At 30.6% G+C, this 14,773-nt stretch overlaps 1 long non-coding RNA gene across 2 annotated transcripts; it reads left to right on the forward strand.

The window, feature by feature from the left end:
- The first annotated feature begins 5,274 nt into the window (after positions 1-5,274).
- On the forward strand, positions 5,275-11,383 carry LOC147065692 (uncharacterized). 2 transcript variants are annotated; one of them, XR_015071779.1, is made up of 4 exons: positions 5,275-5,333; positions 5,644-5,773; positions 6,166-6,357; positions 6,780-11,383. It is a non-coding gene; the product is annotated as an uncharacterized LOC147065692 (long non-coding RNA). The 2 variants fall into 2 exon arrangements; XR_015071778.1 differs by lacking the exon at positions 5,275-5,333 and having other exon boundaries at positions 5,483-5,773.
- The last annotated feature ends 3,390 nt before the right edge of the window (positions 11,384-14,773 follow it).

Genomic DNA, 14,773 nt, shown 5'->3' on the forward strand with positions numbered 1-14,773 from the left:
AAAATATAAAGGCTTATTCAAATGATAAAACATGCATATATTAAGTTAAATGTCACTGGTTTATTTATGCCACGTTGCAAGTTTGTACATAAATACTACACATACTTCAAAAACTTACTGCAATTCTTGACACCAAACGTTGAATCGTTGCAAAGTCCAAATAACTCAAATTAGACGGAGAAATGACCCACTGAGAATGACATAAAAAATTCGTTTTGAAACAACTTCATAAATACATATACACGATTTCAGACGAACACACATCGATATCGATTGTCACGTTCGTAAAAGACATTATTTATAGTAAAAACTCTTTACCTTTGGGTTGTACAATGTGCCCATTTTAAACTTTTATCCGCTTTAAATATAATAGAGAAATTCGAACCCAAAATGCACCGTTATTGCACCCAGACTAATGAGATGCTCATTAACATCAAAACTTTGACGATTTTTGGACAGCAAAACATGCTTACTAAAAAAATCTGCAAAACTATGTGCTATTCTTAGTGGGAATTTATTTCCTATAATAAATGATTTTCGCTTGCTGATTTTTACAAGAATATATTTTTGTAAAACTCAAAAATGGTGGTGCGTCCAGGACTTTTCTTATTCATCGATTACGCTTTGTCCTTTGACCTCCTGCATCGCTTTCCTCTAACACGACCATATTTCTGCGCGTATTCTTTAATCTATAAATATTGAGAAAAACCCTTGGTGTTGCGGTATGGTCTTTAGTGTACCTACCTATTATTAAGACATTCCTGAATTTTAGATTATGATGTTTATGTATTTATTTCAACGTACATGAAAATCAGTATGTAATTTCTACTGAAAAACTGGACATATCATTACTATATTAAACAAAAGGATTGATCGTAAGCCAATTGAACCTATGCCACACGCTATTAATTTAAAAAAAAAAACAGTGATATTAGGCGCGACCGGTCGAACTATAAACTACATACCACATAAGCGTGAAGTTACATAGTTTTGACATGAAATGTGACGTAGCTGGAGCGACACTGAGCGAGAGAAAACGATACAATATGTTTCATGTGAGAACAGTCAGAAATAGTAAAGGTAAAAATCAGTGACGTCCCGTGGGGGTAGGCAAATTGAGCGGCGCTTGGGGGCGGCAGTTACCCGAAAGGCGGCAAATCGAGGAGAATCATTAGGTACCTATATAGAAATAGCCATCTAAACTAAGTAATAACGGAAATATCTTTCCATTAAAAAGTTCATCTGACTGGTTGGAAACAAAATGTATTAATTACTTTAAAGTTGTAATAGGATTATAATGTTTTGTTGGGTTCGCGATGTCTAGTTTACTTCCGTTTTCCTTGGACGTCACGTCCTTGGTGAACAGCAATACCACGTGCAGATTTGCGAATTATATTTGAATTAGGAATAGGTAGTTACATAATTACTCAATTTTGTGTAAAATGTTTGCCAGTCACTCGCGAGTATTGGAAGTTGTCAGGCGTATTTTTAAATGTATCTGAAACCGTGGACTCGCAATACCTATTAATTGTCTATTGAAGCAGGGTTGGCATTTAGTGGTTTAACATATTTAACATTTTGTTAGTTTCACATTTCTTAGATATTGGAGTCATGCAAAGATGATAAAAATATTGTATAAAAAAATGTGGCGACATTTTGGCGCTGCCTAGGGGCGGCATTTTGTCTAGGGACGTCTCTGGTAACAATACCGATAGTCAATGCCGCCGCGAGGAGTGCAGCCGCCAGGGTGCGATAAAAATGCTACCCAAGTTAGAAATTAATAGTCTACTTACTAATTTAAAAAAATCTATATCATCACCGAGGCGAGGAGTTATAATAGTAAATTACTAATCATGAACTACTTCAATAATTCAAATATTGATTATGTTCAGATTGGCATCATGTAGGTACCTATCATAATTCATAACAACGATCGTTTCAGAAACCTATGTATAATACTTTTAATGATACATTAAAATATAAATGAGCACCACATAGTTAAATGGTATTTTAATAAAGAGTTATTATAATGTTTAAAAACAAAATAATATTTAAATATTTTTCACAAAAATTTTCAATAAAAGCATAACGTTAAAAGTTTAAATAGCCTCAGAAACATACATATCAGAAGAAGCCTTGAAAAATCTTGAATCTAGAGAAATTCGAACTCATTTCCATCGGGTCTAGGACGATTTGGCGCCGAGACAACTGGACGCCACGCAATTCGAAATTAAATAGACGTTCGGAACTTATACGTACTTTTAAAAACAAAATTTAATGTTATTATTTATATCTACATTATTATAATTATGATTTAATAGTTGGTGAGAATTTAAATATACACACGTAAATAATGATTTAATCGTGCATATGATTAAGTTCCAACGAAAAAAAGAGTTTTTTATTGTATATAAAGCCTTATGCATGGTAATTCTCAATCCACAATAAAAAAACAAGTAAAATTAATTAAAACTACTAAGTAGTAGATAGAAACTGATTAAAATTCCTCGTCTACGACAGTGCGGCGTCCAATTGTCCTGGCGTCCAGTTGTCCCATTCCCTTTCCATCATATGCCAGTTGAGTACTTTACCAACTGTATAGTTGGTTTAACTAAGTTTTTTTTTAATTATTGCATAATTAGTTATAAATAAAATCAAATTACTCGCAAATTACAAATGACTACATTTAGAAATTGCACGCTTTTGGTGTCGGGTCAAACTGACAATACTCTCGACATCAGTTGAACCCGCGATTTGAATGAAATTTCTGTTAAAGTACCTATTCAAACATTCATTTATTTTTACACAGTGACATGTCAAATTACTAACGCAATGTTTTTTGTAAGTATTATTTACTTCAATAAAAAAGCATGGCCAAAGTACGTAGGCAAAAAATAAGCACATAAAATAGTTAGGTAAGTAGTGAAAACCAAAGATTATATAGACAGAATATTTTTAAAAGAAGGAATTATCTTGTATTTATCTGTTTGAGTTAAGTAGAAAGCTCTGTAAACCGATGTATTGAATTGGGAATAATCAAAATACATCAAAATTGCATCGGCTTATACCTACCATAGACATGTGGAAATACCCGATGTATGTATGTATTACGTATAGATTTTAATCACTCACTTTAGTGTGAATGCAGATAAATCCAAGCCACTGAGCATGTCGTTGCACTGCATTATGATTATGTCTTCTTCGGGAGATAGGTACTCTACCATCCACCAAACTCAAACTTAATTAAAGCTCACTGGCATGGATTGAGGTTCAACCGGTGCATAGTGAGAAATATTTCTAGCAATGTGATTTTGTGTTGGTGTCATGACCAGTGGGCGGCTCGTCCATATGCACTGCGGAACTGCAGCACCCCCAAGCAAATTGAGAAAATGTAGTATTATAATATACATAAATGTATGTATATATGAAAATATCAATATTATTTAAGCGTATAATAAGCTCGCCCGCGCACCGATACATCCAATGTCCAATAATATTATCATACACCGCGGAAGGTACTTGATTTTGCACAGTACCGATTTCAATAGAATATTCTCGAGTGGGCGAAGGAGGAGCGCGAGGAGCGGTGCTCGAAGCTGGAAGCCTAATCGGTACTGCCGGTCAGACAGTCCGATTTCAGTATTTCTCCGTTTCTGCGTCGCACGTGAGCACGCGCGCCACAGCGAGGAAAGAAATATAGCTATAATGATTTATTGACATTGTTAAAATTTATTTCTGCAAGCAATTTATGCAAAGTTCTTTATTTTAATTTTTAATATAATTAATTATTTATATTTAATTTTGATGTTAATAGTGAAACATAATCCAAATAAACATTTATTTTTATTTTTAATCAACCGCAGCACCCCCAAATATCTTATCCACGACCCGCCACTGGTCATGACCCTGGTAAACCGAGAGTAAAGTATTGTTAAATATCATTGATTAATAGTGAATAAGTCTCAAAAAGAAATAGGCTGGGCATGTTGCTCGAAGAAATGACAATCGTTGGACAAATCTAGTCATCCAGTGGTACCCGAGAGGTAAAAAACGTCCACAACCTAGAGACCGCTAGATCGATGAAATGATTAAGTTCTGTGGCAGTACGTGGTAAGGCAACGCACAGGACCGAGAGAAGTGGAGTCAGCTTGGAGAGGCCTTCATCCAGAAGTGGATCGATTTAGACTGATGATTCTGATATATTATTAGGTACTGTCCGGGTTCAAATCCAACGTCATTATTCGAATTTTGTAGATGGACCCAATCTTTTTAGGGAATGACAGTTATCATAAAAAGTCTGTTGAAAAACATCCACACTTTTATGATCGATAACCTCTGTATTAAAGCGAAAATGTAGTTTGTGTTTTACGTGTTTTTATATTGACAAAAAATGATTAAGTATGAATAATACTAATCTTTCTTATTCACTATGTAATAATATTGGCATTAATTATCTTAAAACAATAGTTTTCTAAAACCTTCATTACATTGTAAATCATTTTCCGGGTGATTAATTTTTGAATAATAATAATTGGTATTCATGGTTCAGATGTTAATTATTTAAATTACCTACATTTATAAGGCTATAATAATTTTACAAGGATTATTATTAAAATGTTAGTTTGATGAAAAAATATTTTAATATATAAGTAACCATTTTGAACAATTTAAAATTATTTATTTTAACACAATATGAACATCAGAGTATTGCATTTAACTAAAGCTAAGCAAGCTACTCATATAGTAAAAAAAATACTATGAAAATACAGTAAACAGTGAGGAGTCAATCAGGTTAGATTAACATAATGTTTAAGTTAATTATAACACACATTAATATAAATTAATTCTCACGTTAGTCGAATATATCAGTACCAAAAAAATTTGGTTGAATACATTAATTGCACTCCCAATTGGCATTATTCAACAAACAAACATATTTTATATTCACAATTTCTTATAATAGTATGTTATCAGAGGACAAAAATACTAAGTAGTTATAATTACCTAATACGAGTACTTAATGGTGTTAAGAAAAAGCACACACTTAAATTTGTTATTTATTTATAAATATAAATTTTTATTTTTATTATACCAGTGTTTTCCATAGTACAAAAAAAGAATGTAAAATAACTAACACTAAACTAAGTGTTTGTTTTTTCTTAATATTTTCCACCAAGACACCAAAAAAAAACACTAATAGCTTTGTGACTAGTAATCGCATTAATTTAATTTTATCTATATCTATATCACCTACCTAACTCATTAAGGGCACACATGCTTACCTAGAGTTTCTGTTTTTTCATTTAAAGTTGAACTATGACATTGAATACTAGGTATGATTTTTAAAGTGAAAGTGATATTATGTTACATCTCTTTTACGCATGCTAATATGATTAAAAAGTTATTCTTTCTCTTTCTGTCACATTCGAATTTGATTACCGAAGTTTCAACATTTACTATGCGTATTAGCTGACGTGCTTCGTCGTTTACAAATTATAACATAAATTTAAAAAATATATGTATTTATAATATTAAATATATTTTATAATGTACACAGATTTTTTTAACAACTATATTATATATACTTTTATTTATTTGTCGCATATTTAAAATGTTCTTGCTATATTAAAATCTTTTTTTTAGCCGGCCAAATAAATCCGTATTTTTGGCCATAGACTAATATAAAAATCTCTCTCCTGTCAAATATTATGTTTGCAAATTGCAAGGTACCTAAAACAATTGTGTTTTATATCAGGAATAAGAAACACTATCTGTAAGTACAATATTATGTTATTTATTACTATCGTAGTATTATGTGTGTTTTGCATATATTATTCAAGTGTTTATTTATTGTTTTCTTAGTCTATACATACTTTCAATGTTTCATAATTCCGACGTAATACAATCCTTTTTTTGAGGTTAGTTACATTCATTCCAGAATTATATAAAACCTGTGATTTCATATATATTTGTTTGATATAATCTAAGGCGTTCTAGTTGTTATTAAACATGTTACCTACCTGATTACTTTATTTTAGTTAATCAATCTTTTTTGATGCTTTGTATTATCACTAATCCGTTTTAATTACCACTCTTCAAACAGTCGCCAACTATAAAAGATTAAAAATCACACTATTAACAGTTCCTATGTTATGTTTTTTGCAGATGGAGAAAATGTCTACCGAGATCTTTGCTTGTCGACGGTTTCATATGAATAAGATGGAATGAAATAAATCTTTTAATTAATAATGAAATAAATCCAACTTTCGGCGTACGTTTCGAACATGGCGTGATTTATGACGTCGACCATCAAGCATATACACCCATTTTATAGATTTAATAGTACAATTACACAAGGTAAATATAAAGTGACTAATGTTTAAAAAATAAAACAATTTTATAAAAACATTTTTGCACTAAATTTATTATTATCGATAATGATATAAAAGTTGCTATTTTGATTCGTAATATAAAATATAATATAATTGTGCATATCAGTTACTTGTATCATATTAGGTATGTCATTTGGTAGAGCTTACTCTCCAAGTCTTGTCTTTTTCAGCCTCAATATCACTTTGATATTAGAAAAATTGTCTTTCCAACACCAATGAAAGGTGCATGTATCTATACACACACATTTCAAAAGCTTTAAGTTTTCTAGATGCTGTATATTAATTACTTCTTCTCTTCGGCTATATCCGCATCTTAGTTGCAGCATATGGATACAATGCGGCGCCTCCAAGAATCTCTGTCACTCTAGTTTTTTTGCATCGTTCCAGGTCATACTAGCAGCCCGTAACTCCGCCAGATATGCTATATAGATAGTATTTAGTGGCCATCCAGGACGCCGGAATCCGGTTGGCTTGAAGAACAGGCAAACCAGATTGGGATTCTCTTCAGGCACTCGCAGCACGTGGCCGGGCCAGGTACAAAGTTGCGTATTCACTCTCAGCGTGATGGGAGGCTATTTGGTGCGTTCTTTTATCTCCCGTTACTTCTAAAATTACCGCACATCCAGTATCCGTCGTAAACATCTGTTCTCGAAGCTCAGTATACGGTTGCTCGGAGCCTTTGTAAGGTGCCATGACATAAAAACTAGTAAGATATTTAAAATAGCTGCTAGAATGAATACATTGTTGAAAGGAAATGAAAACTGATATTATGATATATCAATTAATTTGTCCATCTGAAGTTGTAGATATCAGTTAATAATTATGTGTTATACCAGTAATTAAATGCTGACTTCAAATGAAAATTGACAATTAAATATTGAAATAATATATTACCAGTTTTGATTTTTTTAAGTACTATACTATATCCATGGTTCATATTACAATGTCATAGTAAAACTTAGAAGAATAAAATATGTCGTAAGACGAAATCAATCTTGGGGTTTTAATATAAGTTAAATAAATAGTACACAGCTAATTTGTTATTACTTTGAATACATGCCATGTCTTTACATCAATAAAAAACAGAAAAACAATTTAATAATGTATAAATATTTATATAAGACTTAACAACGGCTGACATCTAGTTAGACACGATGAACTCCATTTAATTTCCTCTTATTTTAAAATTCACCAAGATATATCCTAATAAGTAGGTAAGTATATTACATTTGTACATATAATAAGTAAATCAAGTACTTAACATAAATAATTATACTGTAAAATTAAATTACAATTGAAGCAGTATATATGGACCCCACAGAGTAATTAACAATATAATAATTTATATAATTATATCGGGTATATACTATATTGACACATTTTAATGAAGTCTATTTTTCTTGGTACCTACGTTCAATGATAAATGTTGTTTTATATTGTAACATAAACAATGGTAATATGCATTGATCTTTCTGATTTTTAAACTGTGATATCTATTTTATATATCTATTGATTTCTATGTGTATTATTGATACATTATTTATTTCAAATACAATAATTTCAAAACTAACAGTAAATAATATATAGAAAGCGTCATGTTGTTTAGTTGGAAAATCTACTAGGAAATTCCATCCAATCCAAATCCAATTTTTACCAGGTGGGTACTTGTAGGTCAGTTATTTTTGGAATAAAATGAATCCCTTAAAAAATATGAAATAAGAATAGAATGATAAATATTTGTGAAAATTTACCAAATCAACATGTTTAACGTGAATATTTTCACACTAAAATGATAAATATTGTTAAGAAAATATACACAAACAGTTCATTCAGAAGTTATGACGTTTAAAAGATCCCGCGAGTTAACTCGTGCGTGGCACTGATCAGTTATGAGGTGATATCAGTTATAATCATTTATGAGGAATGGTTATAAGCCATTGGCACAACCAATTTGGTTTTTGACCTTGAGAACAAAATGTACTTTTTACACGGAACCAAACCCCACGGCTGCAGAGACGAATGCTTATACAAAATATGGCACAGTGGAATCGCCAGCAAAATCTGTAGGTATCATTATTTAGATGTAAGTATACATATTATTTTGAATTTCATAAAATTACACTCGTTCTAGGTGTCTCGTAACAGTAAACTATATTAGTAAATTAGATATATCTTGATGAACTATAAAATAGTGATGTAATATAGACTTGTTGAAAATATATTAAGCATAATAAAATTTAAAATAAAAATTTAGAAATTCAGCCTTTCTGGTTCTCTAATATTCATAGATCTACTGGTTCTGGGATCTACTATTTCTGGCAGTAGACAATTCATATAAAAGTGATATATCTTTTTTTCAATCGTTTCAATCCAAAATGTCTCGTCTTTTTTGATTAATTCTATTTTAACAGGAAAATTATGTCCCGTCCAAACTCCAAATAAACAGACATCTTTCTTAGTAATATGAAGCTGCCCCTGAATCTGGAAGTACCAATCGTGATTTTTATCTATTACCATATTCCTGTCTTTATCTACTTTCCAAAATTTAATTTTTTTCTGTACAATAGCTTCATCTGCACTTATTCCAGCAGCTGAGAAAGGACATTTTATTTCAATAATTGTATCATCATCGCTGATGCCATCTGGCGTTGCACCGATAAAATCATACACATCATCGATAAACAATCCACATCTCTCAATCTTAATTCGTTCTTGTACACTAAGCTGTTGTAAAGCTATTGATTCATTTTCTTTACCATATTTTACCGCTTTCACGTTGGCTAATGATTGGCTATATAATAAACGTTTTACCAAAGGCCCAAATTTTGTATTTTCTCGCCGCTTACACACCTTTCCAAAAACAGAGGCAGTAAGAAGGTTTCGTCGCCTTTCTAGCCATTCTGCACATTCAGATTGTAATACAGTGCGTCTTTCTATATCCCTCCTCTCATAGTTTGTTAGTTTGAGTTTTTTCAAAAAAGTTTCTTTTAACAATTATTGATATTGATTTTTGTCCATATCAGGTTTTTGGCAACTCTATCCATAATCTGGATTAGATAAAGGAACAGAATGTATTGGTTTTCGCCAAGGTTTTCCTATTTTCTTTTTATTTATTTTCAACCTTCTTGATTCTAAGCGATTTATGAAGGCTTTTGGGCTATTTTTATAAACTTGTTTTTGAATTGTGCAATGTAACTTATTTGTATTAAATGCGATTACCGCCGCTGCACATCGTCCCATGTACGATTGTCTTTGAGAGTAGTTAATTCTCTTGCCGCCTACAAATTTTGCAATCATGTTATTAAAAGATTCTGAAATATTAGTAGAAAAATTATAAATTAAACTTTTTGAATTTAGCACCAAACGAGAATTATATATCATTAATTGAGAAAATAGACTGCATTCTTTTAATGCTGGTACATAATTTACATCAAGCATGTCCTCTGTATTTGGTTCATTTGTACAAAAATTTGGTAGACAAGAAGTATGGTCTCCAAAAACATGGTGCGGTCCATTAATTAAATCTTTTTTCAAAGCGATAACCTTTTCTTCGAAAGTACTATCTTGTAGTTTTCTATACTTGATTGCACCTATGACGGCTTTCCGCAGACGTCTTTTTCTTGACGCAATGATTTTTCTTACATTCAAGGGATATCTTGTGTCTTTGGTTAATGCCTCTATTTTGCCACAATAATTTCTAATTAAATGGTTTTTACATTCAACTTTCTCGACAGTTACATTCGGATATGGGTGACAATCAAGAATTTTTTTGTATGTGCTGGAATCTCCATCAGCAATCAATTTTGAATAAATCAATCCATGTGTATTATTAGATTCTTTAAAGCCTTCTAATATTGCTGTAGATTCCATTCCAGCTGACGGACCGGTGTAATTTAAAAAGCATTTATGTTGTTGAGCAGGGATATTTTTATTTTTAGCTTTGGCGCACAAATCGCAATATTTATTTTTCACTGACATGTACAAAATCTTTCCGGTTCTTTGACCAATGATCGTGGCAGCGCCAGATGCTGCGGAATAATTGCATCTGTATGAACGTTTCGACCAACAGCCGTCTGCAACAACTGATATCATGGGAATACCAGAAGAATCGACGTCACCATTTTCGATTGCAAGTTGTCGCTCTTCTTTCGCAGCGTTTTCCATACTCTTATTTTTGGTTTCTTCAAACCACTCGTACACCTTCTGTTGACTCTTTCTGTATGTTCTTGCTGTAATCGATGGTACGTCAATTGCTGAACACATTTCTTCCAGATTTGAAAATCCACTGCCGATACTGATTATACTGGATACAAATGCGTCACACAGATTCATTTTGTTTTTGTTCATTTCAGTGGTATATAATTTTAATTTTTTACCACAAAGTTTACATTGGATAAAAAATGTACTACTAAAGTTATCCCGATTTTCCCCAAAAATTTCTAAATGTGATAAATTACAATTAAATGGAGAATCATGGTGGCTAATTAATTGAAGTTGTTGGAAAAAATATGAAAAGTCTATAATTCTACGGCCTTCTACACGGAATTTAGGGCTTGAATCTTCAATTTCATTTTCTATAATAAATTCTTCGTGTTCGTGTTCAAATGTGGGATGAAATTCTGGTTCAGGTAGTATGCTTTGAGGATTTCCATGCTCAGGCATAGTCTTCGGCAATATATCAATACTATAATACATTCAAAAATATTAGTTTAGTAGATAGTTAACAGAAAACAAAATGTATAGCTGCTATTAATTATTGTACCAGATTATAATTTTTGTCACAGACACACTAATTTCGAATAAGACATGGCACAAACATAATATAAGTACAAATGATCATTATACTTAATTGTGTGTATTAATAAGTAATACGCAAAACTTCCTTTTGCAAGATAAATAAATATTGTGAACCAAAATTTTCTGTGAAATGTGGTTTTTTCAACTATGTATAATTATGTAAAATTATAAAATAATAATTTCAAACCTTTGTGTTTTTAATGTATTAATATTTCCATCTTTTCTCCTACGTCTTTTTTTGGAACTTCCAGCCATCGGATAGTGAGTTCGTGGCATTTTTTGTAAGTACAATCGATATAAATAATTGTGATAATATTGTTAGGTACCTATGTCAAAAACCGAGGATGAAAATTTCGCATTCCCGCTGAAATAAATGACGTTCATAGTATTGCCAGGCTAAACTTTCGAAATTAAAGTTAATTTAAAAGAAAAAAATATTTCATTGGAAAATATTATGTAAGTACAGGCATCCATTATTATGTTATTATTTGATGAAAGTATTCTTTAAAATCATCTGTATTATTATAATCTCGCAAATTCATAATTTAGTAAAAGTTAAATTTTCTGTAATATAAATATCAGTAGGTACCTAACCTAGGTAGATTCATAATTTGGCTAAGTAAAAAATATAGATATTTTTACTTCGCGATGTGTTTGGGGTGTTCTAAATTATGTAAGTATGTTTAATAACAAATGTGAAATTCGTAAAACCTCATGTGTATTATTTATTAAATAAAAATAGTAAAACTAATAGTAGATACAAATGGTGAAAAACTTCATTCACTTATTTACTAAAATATCAATCCAATAATATTTTAGTAGATATGGCAATACTGGACGACCCGATATATTTCACTGAAATAAAATAAAATCTATCACAATTTATAAAATACATACCTACTACAATCATAATTATTTTGAATGTAGAGGGAGATAGTTGTAGAAAGGGACAGAAAACTAACTGCTATGTTGCAATATTAGGCAAAATAGATTGCAACAGTGTTAAAAATTAGAATGTATGATTTAGTATGACATTACGTAGAATTTACGCAAACACAAATTTCTTCAGATTTTTTTTGCTTTCCGATCCTTCTGTCAAAATGATTTTACGTTTGCTATAATACGCTTGAATATCCGTTTATTTAACCTATTTTTGTGCTCAATTTGTAGCATTTAGTGTTACAAACAAATTTGTGTACAATACTAGTGTGTTGGCGTATTTTTTTGGACATATAAAGTGAAAATAATACGAGCTATAAATACTAGACATCATGCGCCAGTTCGTAGGCGATTCTAATGGAAGATTAGCTTGTCGAAAATTTCACGGAAATTGTCGTTTAAAATATTTCACTATTTAGTATTATAAATTTATAATTAACAAGATGTTTCATCATTTATTCAATGATTAATGATAACCCTTCTGATACGTAGCTTTAGATTATTTGGAATGTCTATAATTATAGCATATTTTAATAACAAAATGTCTAGTCGATTCCGTTAGATTTAGAGGGAACAGAAACTGCAAATATTATAATTATACTGAATATATTTTACTACATTATGTTTGATAACATTAAAGCTATCTATAATAAACGTTTTGACATAATATTTAGTGGAAAAAACGGTTATCAACACAGTCTATTAATGTCACAAAAATATGGCTTCGTTATCAATTATTACATTTCAAGGTTCCAAAGAATATTATTTTACGTCATAAAAATACTTTATGCAGTTATCAAATGTTTAACATAAATATTTGCCGATGAATAAGCTTCATAATTATATAAATAGTTTTTCTATAAATCTTACGTAAGATTCAGGCTTAACCTCCGAAAATACCAGAAAATAGCTGACATGGAACACCTTCCCCCTTAATATAAAAACATATTTGAAAAAATAGTCTTAAATATTGAAGCATTATTATTTAAAATCCATTAAGAAAAGAACGTTTTTTTATTAAATAAATATAAAATAGTCTGATTACAATACCAAAAAATTACTCACGGAAAATTATTACTTTTTCCTTTACAATGCCATTAACAATAAAATTTATTAATATTAGTAAAAGTATATTTTTCTATTGGAAAAATATTATTGAAAGTTATAATAAATTACATTACTTACCTACTTTCTCATGCAAACAAAAAGACAACCAACTAATTATTTGTCACTGAACATAATAATTAATAGTATCCTCATATCATAGCATTCAATATATATGCAGGTCATATTTTTTTTCTTTTAGTTAATTAGGCATGACATTTTTTCTTCAAGATTATATTTGAAAGGAAAGTAGTATTTATTATACATACCTATTCAGGATTATGATATAGTAGGAATATTTTATTACAATATTATATAGAAAACATTTTGACTAAACATTATGTTTTTAATTGAGTGAAATTTCTTTGAACATATAGGTAAACTTTACGCATGGTTAAACTGAATACAGTACCTAGCTAATACGTATTTTGCTTTCACATTAAGGAATATACATAATGACATATTCACTAGCCACTTTCATAAAAAAATTACATGCAATTACATGAAACTCTTTTAATAGTATAATTATAATACATTAGTTTACTTTGTGGTGCATGCCTTCATACTATTATTTAACGTTTTAATAGTCCAATGTCACAGTGAAATCTAATATTATTATCTTTACCAGGTGGACTTTATACATATGGCATCTATTGTGGTACAATGCCTAGGACCCACGAACATTTTGGGGCCTACAATATTCACCTTCCTATTATAATATAAGTATTCTTACAATTCAAATACAGATACAGTAGATAGTGCTGTGTGTATTTTCAGCTAAATATTAACTTTACGACATCATTTCAGGATCATTCGAGAATATCTGAGTGCTGCGTACATTATACATAATATTATCATGTGTGTTAACTGTTAAGTATTCTAGAATATGAAATCATTGTCTGGAGTCCATTGGATCGAGTCCATAATAGGTTTCTTCGATTCATTCTTCTTCAAAAGAATTTTCCGACTCGTTTTCTTATGGGTATGCTATCAAGTATCAATAGTATCAATGCAATCCTTGTCCACCCAAAAAGTGATTGCTCTTTTAAGGCATTTCTTTTAACTTCTTCTTGGGTTCATTTACAATCCGTCTGTCTATACTGGCAAGTATCAATTTTCATATTCCCACCAATATCACCTGTAACTCTGCCTTCTTATTGATAACCCGTCGCAGATGCTATGTATCGTGTGATTTAATGAATTAACTTTATAATCTTTGTGGACGATTTAAATAAGTTACATTTATAATTGTTTTGGTACTGTTCGGTTATGAGGAATACAGCGGAAAACACATTTTTAAAATAGCCGATATACTGGATTATTTGTTAGGTTAACCTAACCAAACCTAACCTAACCTAACCTAAACTAACCCAAACTAACAAATAATCCAGTATATCGGGTATTGTCAAAATGTGTTTTCCGCTGTATTCCTCATAACCGAACAGTACCATTGTTTTTATTATTTTTATATTTACATAAAAACTTACCGTCTCTTCTTCTTTCGTATTTTATATTGATGTTATTTCATTGGTACATTGGTA

This window comes from Rhyacophila brunnea, unplaced genomic scaffold (assembly GCF_057557595.1).
Source record: "Rhyacophila brunnea isolate RB1 unplaced genomic scaffold, BYU_Rbru_1.0 scaffold_6, whole genome shotgun sequence".
Taxonomy (NCBI): domain Eukaryota; kingdom Metazoa; phylum Arthropoda; class Insecta; order Trichoptera; family Rhyacophilidae; genus Rhyacophila; species Rhyacophila brunnea.